Source organism: Vombatus ursinus, unplaced genomic scaffold (genome assembly GCF_900497805.2).
Source record: "Vombatus ursinus unplaced genomic scaffold, bare-nosed wombat genome assembly UNPS02014781.1, whole genome shotgun sequence".
In the NCBI taxonomy this organism is placed as follows: domain Eukaryota; kingdom Metazoa; phylum Chordata; class Mammalia; order Diprotodontia; family Vombatidae; genus Vombatus; species Vombatus ursinus.
The window spans coordinates 17,979,143-18,001,137 of NW_020954559.1; the positions used below are offsets into that span (position 1 = coordinate 17,979,143).

At 35.6% G+C, this 21,995-nt stretch overlaps 1 pseudogene; it reads right to left on the reverse strand.

Annotated features, from left to right (window-relative positions):
- Positions 1 to 3,625: 3,625 nt before the first annotated feature.
- On the reverse strand, positions 3,626 to 20,599 carry LOC114046162 (annotated as a pseudogene).
- Between the last annotated feature and the right edge of the window lie 1,396 nt (positions 20,600 to 21,995).

Consider the following 21,995-nt stretch of genomic DNA (forward strand, 5'->3'; position numbering starts at 1 on the left):
CTTTGGGTCATCTCTCTTTTAAACTTCACTTCCTGGACGTTCAAGTTCCTGAAGAGCTGGATATGATGATGGATTTAAAAAATAAGCAAACTTTTCCTTATTGCTAATGAATGTTGTGCCACAAGGTGGGTGACTTCCTCAGAGGACAGATAGATGGATCTTCAGCTTTCTATCTACAGTTTGATTATGCTCAGGATTATTCCAACCACTCAGAGTTCTAGCCTTGGTGTCATCCTTGACTATTCATTCTTGCAAAGCTCTCATCTCCAATCAATTGCCTAATATTTTCTGTCCCCGTAATGTTTCTTGTGAGTACCATCTCTCTGCTCATATAGATTCCAGTCTAAGTCCAACCTGATTATCACTTTTTTATGTAATTAAAATGTTTTCTTAGGATAAAAAATGTCCTAGATGTTCCTGGTCATTCAAATTCCTGAAGAGCTGGGTATGGATGATGGAGGTAAAGGGTAAGCTGACTTCCATTTAGCACACAGGTGAACTTGTCAGAGGGCAGAAGGGTCAGAAGGATGAATTTTCAGCTTTCTATCTACCTTTTGATTATGCCCAGGATTATTCAGCCTCCAAGTTTTCAAACTTTGGTGCCATATTTGACTGCTGGCTCTTACAAGCCTCACATCTCCTTTCAGTTGCCAAATCTTGTCTTTTCTGCCTCCCCAGCATCTCTTGTATCTATCATCTTCTTCCCATTGTTATAACCACCAACCAAATTCAGGTTGTCATCACATTTTACTTGTCTCAAGTTTCTTGCATCTCTAAACTATCATTGACTCATCTGCCAAAGCAATTTTCTTACATCATTGATTTCAACCTTGTTACTCACTGACACAATAATTGTATGCGTCTCCTTAACACCTTTAGCATCAAAAATAAATTCCTTAGTTTGCTACTTAAAGCCTTTTATAGCCCACATCCAACCTATCTTTATAAATTCTCCATTATTCCCCTTTATGACCAGTATGGCTTTGACAAATTCATTTTTTTACTGTTTCTCATACACAGTACTCTTGACCCTGTGCATCTATATTGCCTATACCTTATGCCTGGCATGTACTCCATCCTCACCTCTGTCTCTTAGTATCCCTAGTTTACTTCAAGGTTTAGTTCAAATCTCATCTTCCACAGAAGTCTTGACTAATTCTACTAGTTGTTTTTCTCCAACCAAATATTCTTGTCTCATCTTGCGCAGTCAATCCTCAACTTTCATGGGGGTAATGTTTCTAATTAATGTCAGGAAAGGAAAAACGCAAATGTTAATACATTGAACCCATGGGAAATAGGAGGTGAGGTTCCCGTGATCACCAAAAACTGTAATCTTCCTCTAGAAATTGCTAAAAATGCCCTTTTCTGCATACTATTCCTTATAAAAAAAGCATTAATTAAAAACATGTACTTTTCCTAGCACAGTAACTATGAAATAACCCATAAAATGCAGTACATAAAATAAAATTGCTAACATGCAAAACATTTTTTCTCACTAGTAATTTCCTAGAATTCTGTGACTTTTGTGTTAACATCTTTATAAAAATTAATTGATTTCAGATAATTTTCATTTTTATAATATGTGAAATCTACAGTACCATAAACACTGTACAACAAATAAAATTCTTAAAACTAAAGCATTTTTTTAAACCTAAAACATGCTTTCACGTGTCAGATGGTGGTGTGAGGGCATTGTTCTGTATACTATACTGTTATAAACCTCCCTCCTTGGTCTCTGAAGACCAAGGGAGAGGTTGCTGGAACTTTAGTCACTGCTGTCAGAAGATACCAAAACTGGTGAAATCTCAACATCACCTCTGTCCTTTATAGCTGGTGGATGGTGTTGGAGATCACGAAAGACATACCAGCTTGAAATAATTCATCAGCGACATCTGCTTCATGTGCCATTTGAGATTCTTAAGGGTCTTGGAGTATGAAAGCATAGTAGAGGTGAGTTGATATTTAACCTTGAGTCTGGGATTAATGATAGGATTAACAGACTTATGCTTCCAGTTAGCTGGTCGAGTAGGCCAACAGTGGCTATAGACATTCCAACGTGAAGTTTACTGGACATATTTATTTTCTCACTGACTTTGCAAGCGTGGGCTTAGAGCCCAAAGGATTTGCACTATGCTTTGGGGGCATAATTGCAATGCAAAACTTGAGTTTTAAAGACAAACAATAAAAATATGCAATAAATGCACAGGGCAGTGAAGCACCTAGCAGAATACTAGCCACTCACAAACTTGCAAGCACATGCCTCTTTTTTTTTTTTTTTTTTACTGTTCATAGCTGGGAATGTGCACAATTACCGACATGAAAGTTAAAATGAAATTACTAACAAAATCACGTGAATGCTTAAAGTCAAAAAGTTAAATGGCAAATGTTGAGGATTGATTGTATATGCTATGGTTCCCTATTATTTCCAGGCTCAAATAGAAATTCTTCTTTCACAAAGTGGCCCTTTCCTACCTTTGAAGTCTTCTAATATCTTAGATTAAATCCATCTGCATATTCTGAGATACCATCACATTGGATCTGGCCCCTTGGCTATACCTCAAACACAAAACTCCATTTTTTGACTCCATGCATTCTCATGCTAGATCGTGTCTGGAGCTCCCTCTTTCATCACTTCTGACTGCTGGTTTTCTTGTTTTCCTTAAAGTCTCAGCTAAAGTCCTACCTTCTGTTAGATTTCTTTCCCAAGCTTCCTTAACCTTGTCGCCTTCCCACTGCTGATTATCTGCAAATTTTCCTGAATATATCCTTTTTGTACAGTTGTTTTATGTTGGCTGCATACTATTCCTTATAAAAAAACATTAATTAAAAACATGTACTTTTCCTAACACAGTAACTATGAAATAACCCATAAAATGTGGTACATAAAATAAAATTGCTAACATGCAAAACATTTTTTTCTCACTAGTAATTTCCTAGAATTCTGTGACCTTTTGTGTTAACATCTTTATAAAAATTAATTGATTTCAGATAATATTCATTTTTATAACATGTGAAATCTACAGTACCATAAACACTGTACAGCAAAAAAAATTCTTAAAACTAAAGCATTTTTTTAAACCTAAAACATGCTTTCACTGTGTCAGATGGTGGTATGAGGGCATTGTTTTGTAGACCTTCAACTCTTTGGGAGCAGGACCAGCTTTTTCCCTCCTTTTCTTTTTATCCCTAGCACTTAACAAAGTGCTTAGAACACAGTAGATGCTTAATAAATGCCAAGTGACTGACTGAAGATATAACTGTGTATATTTATATAAATGTGTGTGTACAAATTTGTATTTATGTGCATATGTATATGTATATTACATAGATGTATATGTACATATCTAAGTGTATAAACACATATATACATTATTATCTCCCCTAAGTACATTGTAAACTTCTTGAGTCAGGAATTGTTTCATTTTTGTCTTTTATTCTCATTGTCTCTGATAGTTACCTGGCATGTAGTAGGTGCTTAATAAATGCTTGTTAATTAATTGATTGCAATGTAGGTAGAAAGAGAAGGACAGTGAAAGATTTTCATGTTTTGATGTACATATGTCATGAGGTTAAATGGAAAAAAAGTTCAGGAAAGATTTTAGGTGAATTTCTATCCTTTTGCACCTCAGATCTCAGTGCAAAAGGTTAAAGTAGTTCCTGCCATCTTCTTGTAATCTTTGTCAAATTTCTCATTCTGGGCAACAGTAAAATGGTTCTTCCAGTCTCCTGGCATTCCTGAAACAAATCAAAATCCCAGCATTGATCTAATGAGGTAGAATTTTCAAAATTATTGTATATTCACATAGCCTCTGAATGAATGGGTGAGAGCATAAAGTTTACTTTTCTCGAAGTACAGAAAAATACGGTTGACTTGAATATATGAGTTCCAGTAACAACATAAATTTTTATAGCAGTTTTCAGTTCACAGAAGTTTTTCATTTATTTCATTATATTTTATGACCCCATGATTTAGGCAGATCAGGTAAAATTGTCCCCATTTAAGAAATTAGTAAACTGAGACCCAGCTTATAGTCACATATTGATTAGAGGTATAGCTCACCTTCTGAATTAATTCTCTTGCTCTTTCTGCAGTTGTGTTGTCTCTACAGTATTTAGCATAAGAGAATTCTCAAACAAGTTATAATTAGTAGGTACTGAGGTTCGCCTTCTCACACAACATGACCCTCAGAACTTGAACCTCACTCACCTTTCCTCATGAATGGAGTAATGAAGTGGTCCATCGTGGCTCTAGGAGAAGCGGTGTAGTTTGCCAGGGGATTTTGCTTCATGACATCAAAAGAGGTGTTATAGATGATCTTATTGAAAATTTCCTCTGATTAGTCCTTCTCCAGGAGCTTTAAAATCTTCTGGATTTCCTGCTTTGGGTTCTAGGTGAGGAAAAGTCAGTAAAAAAAAACAAAACAAAAACAAAAAACTCAGAATCTTTTATAGACACAGTGCCCACCATATCTGTAAATAAGGTCATAGGATCCCAGATGAGACCTCAGGGCCATCTAATCCAACTGTTTTATTTTCTCAATAAGGAAATTGAGGCAAAGTGAGGCTCAGTGACATGCACAAGATGACACAGGTCACAAGATCAATCAGTAAGGAATTATGACTTGCTTATGATGAGCCTGGTAATCTTCTTTAGGCTCCATTTCTGGCTCTGTCATCTTTCTCTTGAGGCCACAGAAGTCTCCACACCCTGGCAGTTCACCTTCAACCCTGGATTTCTCACAGTGGAAGTACGTCCCATCCCTGACACCCTTTCTTCTGATTGACTCATTCCTCCCAGAACCTAAATTTTAAGGAATTACTCAGGCAGCCATATCTTCCTTCCCCTCTTGGTTCTGCTTCTGACCTTCCAGAATTTCTCTAATGTGTTCTCTTCTTTTTTAGCTTACTTTTATGTCTTGTTTTCTCTTACTGGAATGTAAGTTCCTTGAGGTAAGGGATCCTCTTTTTTTATGTTCTTATTTGCATTATTAGTGAACTGAAAAATACTATAAAGTTTATGCTGTTATGGGAACTCATGTATTCAGGTCAATGGTATTCCTCTGTACTTCTAGAAAAGTAAACTTCATTTGCATTATTAGTGCTAAGCACAGTGCCTGTCAAATAGTAAGCACACAAAATAAATATTTATTGCCTTGCTAAAGATATAAGGAAAGGTGAAAACATGATGTATTATATTTATTATATATGATATATATGTAACACACACACATATATATATACAAACACGTGCATATATATGGTTTATTTTGCATATGTATATCCCTCCCACATATACAAACATGCATACACACACATGCGCACACACACACATATGTGTGTGTGTATATATATATATATATATATATATATATATATATATGTATGTATAAATATCAAGCTAATCTCAGAGGAAAGGCATTAGCAGCTTTGTGGGCAAAAATTCTACTTGAATGATAACTTCCTTTCCACTGTACACTTAGTATTTCTGGCTATTTCCAGCTGCCCTGCAGCAGTTTTTTATATATTGTATGTAACAATTTTGTAATGTATTGTTTCCCCAATTAATTCACCCAATTAGAACATGAGTTTCTTGAGAGTAAGGCAGTTTTGGTTTCTCTTTGTATCCCCAGTACTTAGTACAGTGCCTGTTATATAGTAAATACTTAGGAAATGCTTTTTCATTCATTCATTCATTCATAATTTGGAGAAAAATGAGAGCAAAGAAACTGTTTAGAAAAGTCTTCCTGGAAGAAATTATTCATTTAGCTGAGCCATTAAGGAAGGCAAGGATTGTAAGGATAGGTGACATATGGAGTAGAATAAGAAATACCTAGAGTCATTAGGGGTGATTTGATACCTGAGTACTGGACCAAGGTAAATTTTACTCTGCAATAAAAGATTCAGTGTTGAAAAACTTGATCAAAACACTGTTAAATTTGCCATGAGGAAAAGAAATTGAGAACAGAATGAAACAAAAATTATGGAAAGAAAATATTCAACCCATAGACGTGTTGAGAAAATATCTTGCAGAATTTTAACAGGGCCTTGAATGGAGAAAGCTTCCTTTAACAGGAGGACCATACTCTTATGAAAGGCAGAAATATTAAATCCATAATTTTCAGATCATGATGCAATAAAAATTACATGTAATAAAGGGCCATAGAAGGATAAATAAATCAAGTAGAAATAAATTAAGATAATAAATAAACTAAGAGTTGGTTTTATGAAAAACCAATAAAACAGATAAACCTTTGGTTAATTTGATTAAAAAAAGAAAGAAAAAAAAACCAAATTACCAGGATCAAAAATGAAAAGGGTAAATTCACCACCAATGAAGAAGAAATCAAAACAATAATTAGGAACTATTTTGCCCAGCTGTATGCCAATAAATTTGACAGTCTTAGTGAAGTGGATGAATATTTGCAAAAATATGAATTGCCCAGATTAATGGAAGAGGAAATAAAATACTTAACCCCATTTCAGTAAAAGAAATTGAACAAATGAACTCCCTAAGAAAAAATCTCTAGGGCCAGATGGATTTACAAGTGAATTCTATCAAACATTTAAAGAACATCCAATTTCAATACTATATAAACTATTTGGGAAAATAGGTGAAGGAGGAGTCCTACAAAACTCTTTTTATGATACAAATATGGTGCTGATACCTACAAAGGAAAGAGTTAAAACAGAGAAAGAAAACTATAGACCATTTCCCTAATGAATATAGATGCAAATAGCTTAAATAAAATATTAGTAAAGAGATTACAGCAACTTATCTCAAGGATAATACACTATGGCCAGGTAGAATTTATACCAGGAATGCAGGGCTGGTTCGAAAACTATCAGTAAAATTAACCATATCAGCAACAAAACTAACAGAAATCATATGATTATCTCAGTAGATAGAGAAAAAGCATTTGACAAAATAAAACACCCATTCCTATTAAAAACACTAGAGAACATAGGAATAAATGAAATCTTCCTTAAAATGATCGATAGCATCTGTCTAAAACCATCAGCATGCATTATACATAATGGGGACAAGCTAGAAGTATTTTCAGTAAGATAGAGGGTAAAACAAGGATATCCATTATCACCACTGTTATTCAATATTGTACTAGAAATGTTAGCTTTAGCAGTTAGAGAAGAAAAAGAAATTGAAGGAATCAGAATAGGCAAAAAAGAAATAAAGCTATCACTCTTTGCAAATGATATGATGGTATGCTTAGAGAATCTTAGAGAACCAAGTAAAAAATTACTTGAAATAATAAACAACTTTAGCAAAGTTGTAGGATATAAAATAAACCCACATAAATCATCTGAATTTCTGTATACTACTAACAAAGCCTAACAGCAAGAGATAGAAAAAGAAATTCCACTTAAAATTACTGTAGACATTATAAAATATTTGGGAATCTGCCTGCCAAAACAAACCCAGGAACTAAATGAATACAATTACAAAACATTTTACACAGAAATAGGTAGGTCAAGCTCATATAATAAAATGACAATTCTACCTAAATTAATTGACCTATTCAGTGCCATACCAATCAAACTACCAATAGTTATTTTGTAGAGCTAAAAAAAAAACAATAACAAAATTCAACTTGAAGGACAAAAGGTCCAGAATATCAAGGGAACTAATGAAAAGAAAGGGAATGTGAACTAACTGTACCAGATCTTACATTGTATTATAAAGTAGTAATCATCAAAACTTCTTGGTACTGGCTAAGAAATAGAGTGGTAGATTTGTGGAATAGGTTAGGTATGCAAGACACAACAATTAATGGCTATATTAATCTACTATTTGATAAATCCAAAGACTCCAACTTTTGGGATAAGAAATACTATTTAACAAAAACTGCTGGGAAAACTAGAGAATAGTATAGCAGAAACTGGGCATGGACCAACATCTTACACCCTATACCAAGATAAAGTTAAAATGGGTACATGATTTAGATATAAAGACTCGTACTATAAGCAAACTAGGAGAGCATGGAATAGTTTACCTGTCAGATCTATGGAGAACGGAAGAATTTAAGACCAAACAAGAGTTAGAGAACATTATGAAATGCAAAATAGATAATTTTGATTGCATTAAATGGAAAAGTTTTTGCACAAACAAAGCCAATGAAACCAAGATTAGGAGGGAAGCAGAAAACTGGCAAAGAATTTTTACAACCAGTGTGTCTGACAAGGGCCTCATGTCTAAAATATATGAAGAACAGAGTCAAATTTATAAGAATACAAGTAATTCCCCAATTGATAAGTGGTCAAAGGATATGAACAGGCAGTTTTCAGAGGAAGAAATTAAAGCTATTTATAGTCATATAAAAGTGCTGCAAATCACTATTGATTAGAGAAATGCAACTCAAAACGACTCTGAGGTGCCACATCACACCCATCAGATTGGCTAGCATGACAAAACAGGAAAATGATAAATGTTGGAGAAGATGTGGGGAAATTGAAACACTGATGTATTGTTGGTGGAGTTGTGAAATGATCCAACCATTCTGGAGAGCAATTTGGAACTATGCCCAAAGGACTATAAAAATGTGCATACTCTTTGACCCAGCAATAGCACTTCTTGGTCTGTATTCCAAAGAGATCATGAAAATGTGAAAAGGACCTACATGAACAAAAATATATGGCAGCTCTTTTTGTGGTTGCAATGAATTGGAAATTGAGGAGATGCCCATAAATTGGGGAATGGTTGAGCAAGTTGTGGTATGTGAATGTAATGGAATAGTACCGTGCTTTAAGAAATGATGAGCAGGCAGACTTCAGAAAAATCTGGAAAGACTTATATGAAGTGATGCTGAGTGAAATGAGCAGAACTAGGAGAACATTTTTACTCAATAATAGCCACATTGTGCGATGACTGATTTTGATAGACCTAGCTCTTCTTAGCAATGCAAGTATCTAAGACAAGTCCAAGAGACTCATGATGGAAAATGCTATCCACATCTAGAGTAGAACTATGGAGTTTGAATGCATATGGAAACATACTATTTGCTCTCCTTTTCTCTTGTTGTTTTGTTTTATTGTTTCATTCTTTTGGTTCCTCCCATCAGTTCTAATTCTTCTTTACATCATGACTAATATGAAAATGTGTTTAATATGAATGTATAAGTAGAGCCTATATCAGATTACATGCCATCTGGGAGAGAGGAGATGAGAGGGGAGGGGAGAAAATTTAAAACTCAAAATCTTATGGAACTGAATGTTGAAAACTAAAAATAAATTAATTATTTAAAAAAAAATAAAGGTGGCCTGCCCCCTGATTAGCCCAGAAGAGTGATTGCTTCCAAAATAATTGAAATTATATCCTCTCCATCTATTCTACAATATGTAATATCAATCAATCAATAAAGATTTATTAAGTGCCTCCCCACCCCAAAAGAGTTAGCATGCTATTCTTTAATGCAGGTGGATATCATACCACAAGGCAGGTGACCTTGTCAGAAGGCAGATGGATTAATTTTCAGCTTTCTGTCTACCATTGGATTATGCTCAAGATTATTCTAGCTTCCTGGCATTTAAACCTTAATGTCATTTTGCCTTTTCTGCCTCTCTAACAATTCTTGCATCTATCATTTTTTTCTACTCACAACCTAGTTCTGTCTAGTCTGTGTCTTTCTTCACATTGATCTCCCTATTCTATTAAGTCTCTTGCATCTCTAATCTGTCATTGTCTTCTCTGCCAAAGTCAATTTGTTAGAGCACATGTCTAACCTCATTACTTTCCTCCTTGCTAAAAATATATGGCTGCTAAGAGCCTCTAGAATCAAATATTACTTCCTTGCTTTTCACCTTAAAGCCCTTTACAGCCTGGATCCAACCTACCCTCTGTTTCATCACATATATCTTCCTTTTATAGCCTAGTATGATCTTCAGAAACTTATCTTTTCACCATTTCTCATCCATATCATTCCTCATTACCCTATTGTTTGTACTGGCTCTCTACCCCAATGGACATCTACTCCATTCTCACTGTTGTCTCTTAGTATCTCTAGTTTACTTCAAAGCTTATCTTTCAAAGAAGTCTTTTCTAATTCCACTAGATACCTTTCTCCAAACAAGTGTTTTTTCCTTTCTCTTGTATATGCAATGGTATGCCTTATTTCCCTCTAACTCCTCTGAGATGTAATCACAATTGCTCTGGTCCCTTTTCTCTTCCTCAGACACAAAACTCCATCTTTTGAGTCCATTCATTATCTTTTTTAGAGTAATGTTTTATTTTCCCCCAATTACATGCAAAAACATTTTTTACATTCATTTTTTAAAAAGTTCTAAGTTCCTAATTCCTTTTCCCTTCTCTCTCTTATTCCCTCCCTGAGAAGGTAAGCAATCTGATATGTTATACCTGTGCAATCATATAAAACGTTTTCATAGCAATCATTTTGTGGAAGAAAACTCGAACAAAAAAGAAAGCAAAGAGAAAGTGAAAAATAGTATGCTTCAGTCTGTGTTCAGATGCCATCAATTCTTTCTCTGGAGGTGGATAACATTTTGCATTGTGAACCCTCTGGGATTGTCTTGGATTATCGTATTGCTGAGAATGGCTTAGTTTTTCACAATTCTTTATTATACAACATTGCTGTTACTGTGTACAATGTTTTCCTGGTTCTGTTCACTCCTCTCTGCATCAGTTCAGGTAAGTCTTTCCAGGTTTTATGAAATCATCCTGCTTGTCATTTCTTAGAGCACAATAGTAACCCATCACAATCATATACCACAAGCTGAGTCATTAAAGAAGCCAATGATTGTAAGGATAAGTGATAAAGGGAGAACAAGAAATAGCTACAAGTCATTAGGGGTGATTTGATACCTGAGTATTGGACCAAGGTAAACTTTTACCATGCAATAAAAGATTCATTGTTGAAAAACTTTGTCAATATACTGTTAAAGTTGCCACGAGGAAAAGAAATTGAAACAAAAATTTATGGAAAGAAAATATTCAACTCAGAGAAATGTGTTGAGAAATCTTAATACTATCTTGCAGAGTCCTAACAGGGCCCTGAGGGAAGAAGCTTCTGTTTACAGGAAGACAATATCCTATAAAAATCAGTTGAAGACATTTAACTTCCATTTAGGAAGGAAAATAGTAGCTGAGATTAAGTGATGGTTTGACTGTGTTAGAAGATGGATTCAACTTACTGTAGATGACCCCAAAGGGCAGAACAGAGACCAAAGGGTGGAAATTATGGACAGACTGATATAAGCTTGATGTAAATGAAACTTTCCTAATTGGAGCTATTGAAAGGTGTAATGGACTGTGTTAGGGATTCATGTGTTCTCCCTCACTAGAGGTTTTCATGAGAAGATTGGATTGTAATGGGATTCTTGGATTTTCTGGCCTACGAGTCCCGGTTTACTCTTTGATTCGGTGATTTTGCCGCAAAGATTGTTGGGTGCATGAACATTTACTCTATTTACTCACTTCTTTCATGTCTTCATAGAAAAGGTAAAGAATGGGGTGTTTCTCCTTTTTATTGCACCCTCCTTTCACATGGTCATGCCAGGAACCACCAAGCATTGGAGGTAAATGGAAGGATACAGAACAGTTAACATCTGTTATTTAAATTCCACATCTTACAGAGTTGGTACTTAGTCACTGTTGTTTACCTGTAGTTGGTTTATAAAAGAAAAATATAAGTGGGAAGGCTAGATTATAAGTTCAAGTAGATAAAGGAACACAGTAAAGATCATTTTTGTAGCAGAAAAAGGATCCATACATAAGTGTACAGATATATACATATAGATTTGTATGTTTGTGCATATGTATCCTTTTATGCTTAATTAGAGAAATAATATCACACTATATATATATATGGAGATTGTGCCTTAAAATTAGAAAAACCTGGTCAAATCCTACTGTGTGCCTGGGCATAGCTGCCTTAGACAGCTCTCTAAGACTAATTGTTGTAGCAAAGTTGCTGGCCTAAATTGGTAGAAGGAGTTTCCTCACTGAAAGTTCCCTAAATCAGCAAAATCATTAGACCATTCAGAACACACACATATATAATACTACTTTTTAAAAGAAGAGGTACAGGAAATCATTACTTTCAGGCTCTATGTATATCAAAGCAATCTATCCTGCAATGGCACTTCATTGGTTCACCAATTGGCACCAACATGTAGATACACTCCATCCAACTAGGAAAAAATGAGAAACTGGAAGAAATTTCCTATGCATTTGATGAATCCACAAAAAAAGCAAGAATTGCAATCATGCTATCAGACAAAAAGCAAAGCATCTTTGAGAACAAGCAGACTAAATTATGCCAAGAAGAGCCATGGATGATCAACCAAAATTCACATTAAAGATATGTGCTCTAAATGCTTAAGCATCTAAATTGGTAAAATAAATATTAACTAAACTATAAGAAAACTTGGACACTAACATAATAATGACAGAAGATTTCAAAGTTCTTCTCTTTTTGATAAGTCTAACAAAAAGGTAAAAAAAGGAAATATAAAATTGAAGAAACTGTTGGAGAAACTAGAACAAAGGACATTGCTGAAGTATGTATGTATATGTATGCATAAACATATATATACACACTTTTATAATAGTATGAATGCATGTATACACACATACCATATACACACATGTATATGCAAAATTGGCATTGTATCAGGGCATTAAGATATGGCAAATAAACATAAAAAGCAGAAATTGTACATATATCCTTTACAGACCATACCACAATAAAAGTAGTAATTAGTTCAGGGACCACAAAAAATAGACAAAGACCAATAATGTGAGAAATTAATTCTTTCTCTCCTATATTTAATATCTAATTATTGAAACAGGATCAAGGTTTTTCCCCTTTTCTGCTTCCTCATCCAGAAACCGATTAGTATGGGAAATCTCTCTTAAAGATTTATCCATGCCAACGTCTAAAAAGACAATAGAAGAAATTCTAAATTTGGGCTAATGGGTATATTCCTGCTCATTGTGTTTGCTCAGACAGGTCTGGGAAAATGTGGGTTCTCCCTTTTGTCAGACAGGTGATATGGAAATTGATAAGTCAAGATTTGGGTGACACAGGTCATGTATCCCAAGACACTCATTTTAATAGGCCTACTTCTTATTGTGTTAACCAGTCAGAGTTGACTGACACTCCTCAATAACACCTACTTTTCAAAGGGCATATAAACTGTTATCCTACCAGAATTAGGGGTCTTTGATCTAAGAGAGATGGCTAAATGACCATCCTTTCATTAAAATGCCAGCGTTTTTCACAAAAAGATTAAATTACGCAGAAACTATCTCTCTCAGAATTATTTTAATCATCATAATATGTGGACTTAACTAAGGAATCTTATAGTAAGTGGGTCAGAAAACAAATAACAGAAAGAATAATTACATGAAAGAAAATAATAACGATGAAACAACAGACTAAAATGTCTGTTATGAAGCTAAAGCAGTTCTCAAGGGTAAATCATATTCCTATAAAATATATTAACAAAACAGAAAAAGAAATGATTAATGAATTAAATATGCATTTAAAAGTTAGAAAACAAACAAGCCCCCTAAAAATAGCCTTAAAGAAGATATATTAAAAACTAGATGGGAAATGGACAAACTAAAACAAACAAAAAAATTAAGTATAAAAACAATAAATGGTTCTTTGAAAAAACAACTAAAATTGATAAATCTTTAGCCAATTTGATTAAAATAGAAGAAAGTAGAATATCAAATAAAGAAAACAGCCAATGGGCAAAGTGAAATAAAAACAAATTAACTGAGAAACAAACAAAACCCCCAAGTCAGTTTTGTATAAAAAGAAAACAAAACAAAATAAAAAAAAACAGAAGAAATAAAAAGCATAATCTGAGCCTATTACCTGCAATTACATGCTAACAAACCTGAAAACACAAAACCATGGAGTAATTTCTTCAACAATATGATAATCATATTTGTATCATGTATCATGATCAGTTTAGGATACATTGAGTAATTCTAGAAGATGTAATCTCTTCTCTCCCATCCCCACTACTCAGTGTCATGCTCCAGTGTTCTGCTCACATTAGGTACTCCATCATTAAAAAAGCAGTTTGCTTTGGAAAAGATGATATTAATAAATTTTACTGCTCTCAATTATTTGGAGAATCATATTTTTTGAGGAATTCTGATTTTATTATTGAAAAAAAGTAGACAAGTGCAAATAGAACCTCCTCCTTTGTTTAGAGCTTACATCAGGTGAGGAGTGAATCAGGTGACCATGGGGGTATGGGCCCAAGCCAAGACCTTTGCCCCTTACTCCAAAAAGAATTTAGGTTCCATTTGTGTAAGGGCCCCAGAAAACCTCACCTTGGACTCTCCTTGAGCACTCCCACTTGATCAAGGAAATCTCTAGTGTTTGCCTGAGGCTATAATCCAATCAACTGGCCTTTCATTTTCACCCACATCTCCCAATTCTGTTACCCTTAACCTGACCCAGCCCTCCATTGTCTATTACCTTCCAATGGCTCCCAGCTACTTCCCACCCTAGATCCCATCTAGACCCCATTCTCCACCTCCCAGTCACTCCCATCAAGATTTTCCCTAGACTTCTTCTCCAGTCACCCCAAACTACTTGGCCACTCCTAGATACCTCCTTCAGTCTGTGTGGGACAGAGACCTCTACTGAAATTCAAAGCAAAGACTTAGTTACCTTGAAAGCAGAAAGGAGTTTATTGCTTTCTCATGAGAAAGGGTACTGCCCCTGGAGCTGGCCAGGGAGGACGAGTACATATAGAAAGCTAGGCTTATTTAAACCCTAATGCGAGTTCCTCCTCCCTAACCCCCTACTCCTTATCCCATTGGCTGGTCTTTAGGGGGCACAACCTATTCAAGGAAATCTTCCCCAGAAACAGAGTATACAAGTTAGCCTGGAGATGAGAAAAGGCGGGAAGTCTTGCTGCTTAGATTGGGGGAGTAGGGCTATTCTATTCTTTCTGCAAAGTGCTTAAAAACAGGGTCTGAGAGGGTTTTGACAAGGTCAGAAGGGAGTGTGTTTCAACAATACAATTAAATTCCTTGAGAAGGCCATCTACAACAGGTGCCTCCAATTTCTCTCCTCCCACTCTTCTAACTATCTGGCTTCTGACCTCTCTCTCCAAATGACCAGCAAAATAAGAGTAATAATAAATAAATAAATAATAATAAATAATAAATAATATTCCTAATTGCTTCCCTTTGTGAGAACTATGAACAAAAACTATTAACTCTCTGAGGAGGCTTCACTTCTGAGAGATCATCTCTCACAAGTCTTTCTGTGTATAAGGTCCATCTTGTCTCCATTACGATGCTCAGATTCTTAAAATCTAGCCAAGGGCTTAGACTTATTCTAGCCTGCTTGTCAACATCAATGACACAAATTTTAGATTCCTTAAGAGTCTGACCAACATAGCAGATCTTTAATAAACCTTGTCTTTGGCTGAAAGAAGGCTTTGTTGAATTCATTTAGGCAGGACCCGTGTCTCTTCTTAATATTTTGGGGTCCTAGCACCCCTAAATCTCAACTTGTCTACTCACCTCTTCCATTCATGAATTTGTCAATGAACTCCTCTAATGAACCTGGTCTTGGTAGGATACTAAACATTCTTGAGAGAAGTGGTAGTAAGACACCGCACTATCTTTTGCATTTCTTGCCACATAGATGATCTGCAATGGATGTAGTAGAGACAACGAATATCAGTAAGGAAAAATAAAAACAGTTGAGAGGAATATTCAAGTTCAGTATTAGGAACTATGCTATTGTAAGGGCTGCTTAGGGTATTTGTCCCATTTAATACACTAAAACTAGGAATACTGGGAGCAGAGAATCTGTCAGGGGCACATTTGAGGGAAACCTTTTCTTTTCATCCAAGTACGAATCTATTTAATATGAGGCAGAGGAGGGGCAAAGCACTTAGAACTTAGAAATTTGGCTTCATTTTTCCATCACAAATTCATTTGGAGATGAAGGTAAGAGTAGTGTTTGGCAAAGGGGCAAGAGGTATTATCCTCATCATCCTCCCTGTGTCCATACTCATATGTATATGTCATATTCTAGTTTGATTACTTGCTTTGACTTTTTGTTTTTGATGTTCAATCTTTTTTAGTCATGTCTGATTCATTGACCCCATTTGGGGTTTTCTTGGCAACAATACTAGAATGGTGTAACATTTCTTTCTTCAACTCATTTTATAGATGAGGAAACTGAGGCAGACAATTAAGTGACTTGCCCAGGGTCAAACAACTAATAAGTGTCTGAGGCCAGATTTGAACTCATTAAACTCAGGAAGATGAGTCTCCCTGATTCCATGCTTGGCATTCTATCCATTTACTCTTAATGAATTAACAATGAAGAGATGAAGAAACTTCTTATGCTCCAATGAAAAACATCTTTATTTTTTTTTCTAAGAATGACTGTTGTCCTGTTTTCCATTGCTCCAGCAGCCTCTGATTTCTAAAGGCTGGGTGACTAATTGGAAAGAGAACTGGACTCAGAATTGGGAAACTGGGTTTTGAATCTTAGCTCTGACATGGTCTATCTCTGTGGCTCTGGACAAGTCACAAAATTCCTCCGAGCCACTGATATTCCATCAATAAAAAGGAAATAATCATATATATCTGAATGAGATGTGATGAAAATGCTCTATAATTTTGAGATCTTTTTTTTCCTTCTCCTTATGTTCATGCCTTCTTATGCCCAAGTCTTCCCATGGCTCCCTTAATAACATATATTACTCTGAGAGTCTTTTTGTCTTCTTTTGTGCAATGTGCTTGAGTGAAAATAACACTGTGTTCTATCTCAGAGTGGCCATTCATAACCTGGGGGACTTCTGCAAGTTATTTCACCCTTTTCAACCTCAGAGGAACGGTTCCTAGGGATTACAAGAGATGATCTCTAAAGTTGTCTCCAGCTTTAAGTCTCAGGAATGTTACAGCATTTTGTGAGGATGTTTTAATTCTGCTAACTACAAACATATAATTTTGGATTTGAACTTATAAGTAGAACTTATAGTTAGCAAAATAATAATAGCTGACATTTGCATAGTTGTTTACATACATTATCTCATTCTGTCCTTACAACAACACTATGAAGTAAATGCTTGAAATATTATAGGTTTTATTATCAAATTTACTGATGAGGAAGCTGAGATTCAGAGAATTTTCTGATGGTCACACTGCTTATAAGTGTCAGTATTTGCACTGAGGTCACTTCTGATTTCATATTTTAATACTTTTCAGGTACATCACATTTCCTTTTAAAATTGGATTGGAACATTGATAAATGGTTATAGATATGGGCCAACAATTCCCAAAATGGTTGTACTACTGCACAGCTGCATCAACAAAACATCAGTGTGCCTATCTTTGCATAATCCTTCACACCTTAACTATTGCCGTTTTTGTTCATTTTTGTTAATTTATATTATATAAGGGGACATCTCAGGGTTATTTTGATGTTCATTTTTCTTATTATTAGTGATTTAAAGGATTCTTTCATGTGATTGTGAATATGTTGTAATTCTTTTAAGAAGTATTCATATCCTTTGACCACATATCTATTAGAGAATGGCCATTTATCTTATATTTACTAATTTTCATCTGCTTGTCATCATGAGTGATGCAAATGATTAGATTCCTTAAGAGTCTGGCCAATATGGCAGATCTTTGATAAGCCTTGTCTTTGGCTGAAAGAAGGCTTTGTCGAATTCATTTAGGCAGGACCAGTGTCTCTTGCTCTTGATATCTTGGAATCCAAGCCTTTTATAGAAAAAACTGATAGAAAGTTTTTTTTCTCCTTTGACCACTTTACTTTTTATCCCAGGTGCAATAATTTTGTCTGTGCAGAAGCTTTTCAGTTTCAAGTAATCAAAGTTATCTATTTTACCTTTTGTAATTGCTTCTCTTGCTTGTTTGGTTAAGAATATTTATAGTAATTTTTTTTGGTAGTGGCTAAAAGTTGGAAACTTAGGCTGTTACATCACTCGAGGATTGGTTGAGCAAAGAAATACATATGAAGTAATAGTACACTGATGTTTCGTATGAAATGATGTAGTGGAGTTTTCAAAGGAACTTGGGAAGTCTTCTTTGGACTGATTCAGAATGAAGTTAGTTGAAGCAAGTGGGGGGGCAACTAATGATCTAACCACATAATAAATATGAATAAACTGGAAATCCTTAAGAAAGCTGATCAATGTCAATGATCTACCACATTTCCAGAGAATTGATGATACAGAATGCTATCCAATTCTTGACAGATACATGATGGACTAAATATGCCAAATGAGACACATTATTTCAACCGATCAATGTGTGGATTTATTTCGCTTAATTATATATATTTGTCATAAGACATGTGTTTTTGTTTTTCTCATTGAAGTGGGAGGTCAGATGTAGAGAAAAGAAATGCTTAAAAAAATTGAAAACTAAATAAGATGGGAAAGTCACCACGTCTTAATTTTGAAATAGCTATTACAAATATTCACAAAGGCCTGCTTCACAAAAGTCAAGAGATATGGACTGGCCCAGTGATTTCACAGGTATAGGAATTCCCAAATGAGGGGATTCCCTTTACCCATTCAGTCTGTTTACTAGAGAACTCCTTTGTCTAAAGAAGTTTTATTGACTATAAAGAGATGTTCTTTTGGAGGTCTCTGTCCTCCATTTAGAAAAGAAAATAATAGGCAACATTTACATAGTTCATTAGGAAAAGCACTTACATATAATACATATCTCTTTTGATCTGAAGATGATTTACCAACAATGCTGGCACCTATTTTAGTGGTGTATATGATATAAACCAGCAGAGAATTTTCTATTCCCTAATGTAAGTGTAAAATTACATGCAGAAAGCAGTTTGTGGAAGCAGGGAAATATGGAAGCCTCAAGGCCCAGAAGACTGTCGCTCAAATTCTTGCTATGACACAAAATAGCTGGGTTACGTACTCACTCAAATTCTCAGTGAATTGGGTAACATTTTACAGAGAAAATGACAACTTCTATTGGCAGAGGGAATGTTAGGAAAACCCCCAGTACCCTAACACCAAGTCAGTCCAAGTGTAGTTGAACAAACTTACCAGATGAGAGGGCTGGAAATGGTTTCCACTCAATGTAAGGGTGCCTAACATAGGTGTTAGCTCACTGGAACATCGCCATCATTTTGGATCATGTCCATAATCTCTTGTATCCAGGTTATTCCTGAAAGAACTTGTGATCATTCTTTAGTCTATGCATTTAAAGCATAATTTAACCTCATGTAATCCATTCACTCATTTGATAAACATATGCTGAAATCATTCTAGCATTAGTCCTGAGGAATTGTCCTTGATGCCCCAGTGAGTCCTAATCTGTTGTGAAGGTATATCTTGTTCTGATCTATGGTCCCTAATGTAAGTAAACTGTGTGTACAAATCCATAGAAATCCATTTTAGAACCTATTCACCTCTGGGAGAAAACGACTCTATATCTCTATTTAAAAGCCTCATTTTAGCAGAATGTGTTTTTACCACAAAAATATAATTGCTTCCAACTTATATTTTCCTCTCCCTATCTACCTGAATGTCAGTTAATAATCATAGCTTCAACATTTTCTTGGGGAGGGTGCAGTCATCCAAACGCAGGCACAGTGAGTAAATGTAAAATTGCCAAATAGCTTTTGGAGTACTGGCTTCCCTACCTGGAAACATAAAGTCATTACCACTTTAACAGTTCCTTTCTTCCTCAGTGACTTGAAGATGACTACAGACAAGAATGAAAACTATGGGGTTTTCCTGTTAGTTTCATAAGTCTTTCCCATCCCAGGTCTGTGGCAGGTTATAGAGGTTAAATCATATGCTGTTTCATTTTGCAAAAGTGAGGGGCTAAGGTTGAGAAAAATAATCAGAGGCCTTCGGTGTCTAGTCTTTGTGCCAAAGAGGAAAGATTTTGAAGCAAGGAGAAAAAGACACCTCCAAACTATTTTGTCTTGTTCCTTGTCCAAATTTTCTTGTTTTAATGAGGAAGTTTTCCATAGAGTTTACTGCTGTAGCAGAGAGTTGATTTTGGGACCCTTAATTATAATAACATTTGACATTTCTATCATAATTTAGACTCTGTGAAGTGCTTTAGATATATGAGTGCCAGCTTTGGTATATGCATACAAAGATAGCCTCAGCACCAGTAACACCTAGGTTGAAACCCCATCTTAAACACACATGGGTTATGTGTCCCTGGACAAGTGACTTAATTAACCTGTTTCCCTAGACAACTCTCTAAGGCTATAAGATTCAGAGAAGGTGGTGACTTGTTTTGCTAGAGGGAGTCTCCTCATCTGAAAGCTCCCTGTATCAATGGAATTGCAGGTTGGGTCTCTATCTTTGTCCATTTACATTTATTATATCATTGGATCACCACAAAAACCTTGTGAGATAGCTACTATTCTTGTCTACATTTTACAGATTAGGAAATGGATGCTGAAGAAAGTTAAGTGAGGTTCCCAGGGTCTCACAGCCAATGTGTCTGAGGCAAGTTTGAGACTCAGGTATACCTGATTTTAACTCCTACTCTCTGTCCACTCCATTCCCCAGCTGGCTCCTGAATCAAGTGTTGTTGAGGGGGAGGCACAGCAGTCATCATGGAAGAGAATGCAATGACCAAGTAATGATAGAAGCTCTAACTTCATTGCCATCTTACGAAGAGTGGGTGAGGGGACTTTGGTCCACTGGAGGCAACCATTTCCCTTTAGTGAGCATAATGAAGATGGGTGCATCCTCTGACTTGAATCCAACCTCTTTTAGTCAGTCATTTAGCTGCAACCTTAGTTAGGCCCTCATCCCCTCACAGTCAGATTATGGTAAAAAACATTCTATGTGCTCTCTACTCCATTCTATCTTCCATAGTACTGCCAAATTATTTTTGTATAATCCCAGATGTAATCATGTGAGTCCTATATGGAATTGGCTCTAGTGAGTTCTTACTGCCTCTAGAATAAGATGTAAACTCCCTTTTCCCTTTTCCCTTTTCTTTTCCTTTCTTTTTTTAGCCTTTAAAATCTTAGAAAACATGACCCCAAACTATCTTTCTAGCCTCTGGACATTTCTCTCTATCTAGCCTTCACTGGACAAAAGAAGCTCTATCAGTTCCTCACACATGACATTCCTTTGTCTTGGTTCTTCCCCATGCTTCTAACAAATGCCTTTTTAATTTCCAGTCCATGGAGCCACTTGGTGCCTTTAAGGCACCTCACAAGCACCATCTTACGCTTGAAGCCCTTTTTGAGCCCCCCAAGTGCTAGAGTCTTCTCTCTCAAACTTGGAAGTCCAGATACTCTAATGCAAACACAATAGTATCCAGCCTTCCACAGGGGGGAAATCCTTTCTAATCTCTCCCAAATAACACTTATTGGGAGAAGAATTATTTAAGAAAATATCAGAGCTGTCCTGATGCTTTTTGATCATTATTTTAATCCATTTCATTCTGGAAAATATAATGCAATTACCTTACACCAGAATATAGTATTTCTGTTCATTTTAGAGCCTAACCTAGGCAAAACTGCAGATACATCCTCCTGCCTTCTGCCATCTGATTTCAACCTTCACTGCCCATCTCCTAAGGAATCTAGTATGCTACCCTGTGGTTACCAAGATCATTCCACTTAGGCTTCAGTATTTTCCTAAATCTCATTGTGTAATGTTCCTTATTGCAGTATCATTTTTCTCTCTCTATTGTCTCTCTCTTCAATGAATGACCCATTGCCTTAATTAAGAAGAGCTCAGCCAGTTATAAGGAAGATAAAACAACTATTGCGACTTAGTAGAGTTAATCATAGCTGGGCCTTATTTGCCTTCTTACTCATGGTCTGCTTTAGAATGAAGATAAGAATCAATTAGAAGCTCAATCCCTCTACCTGTTTTAATAATGGTAGAGTCATCCTTATTACCAATGATTTCCTTACACTTACCTGCTTTTGGGTAACTTGCAATGAGTAGATCATTGGGCTTGGCTTGAAAGTTCCAAATGCTTTCCCAAT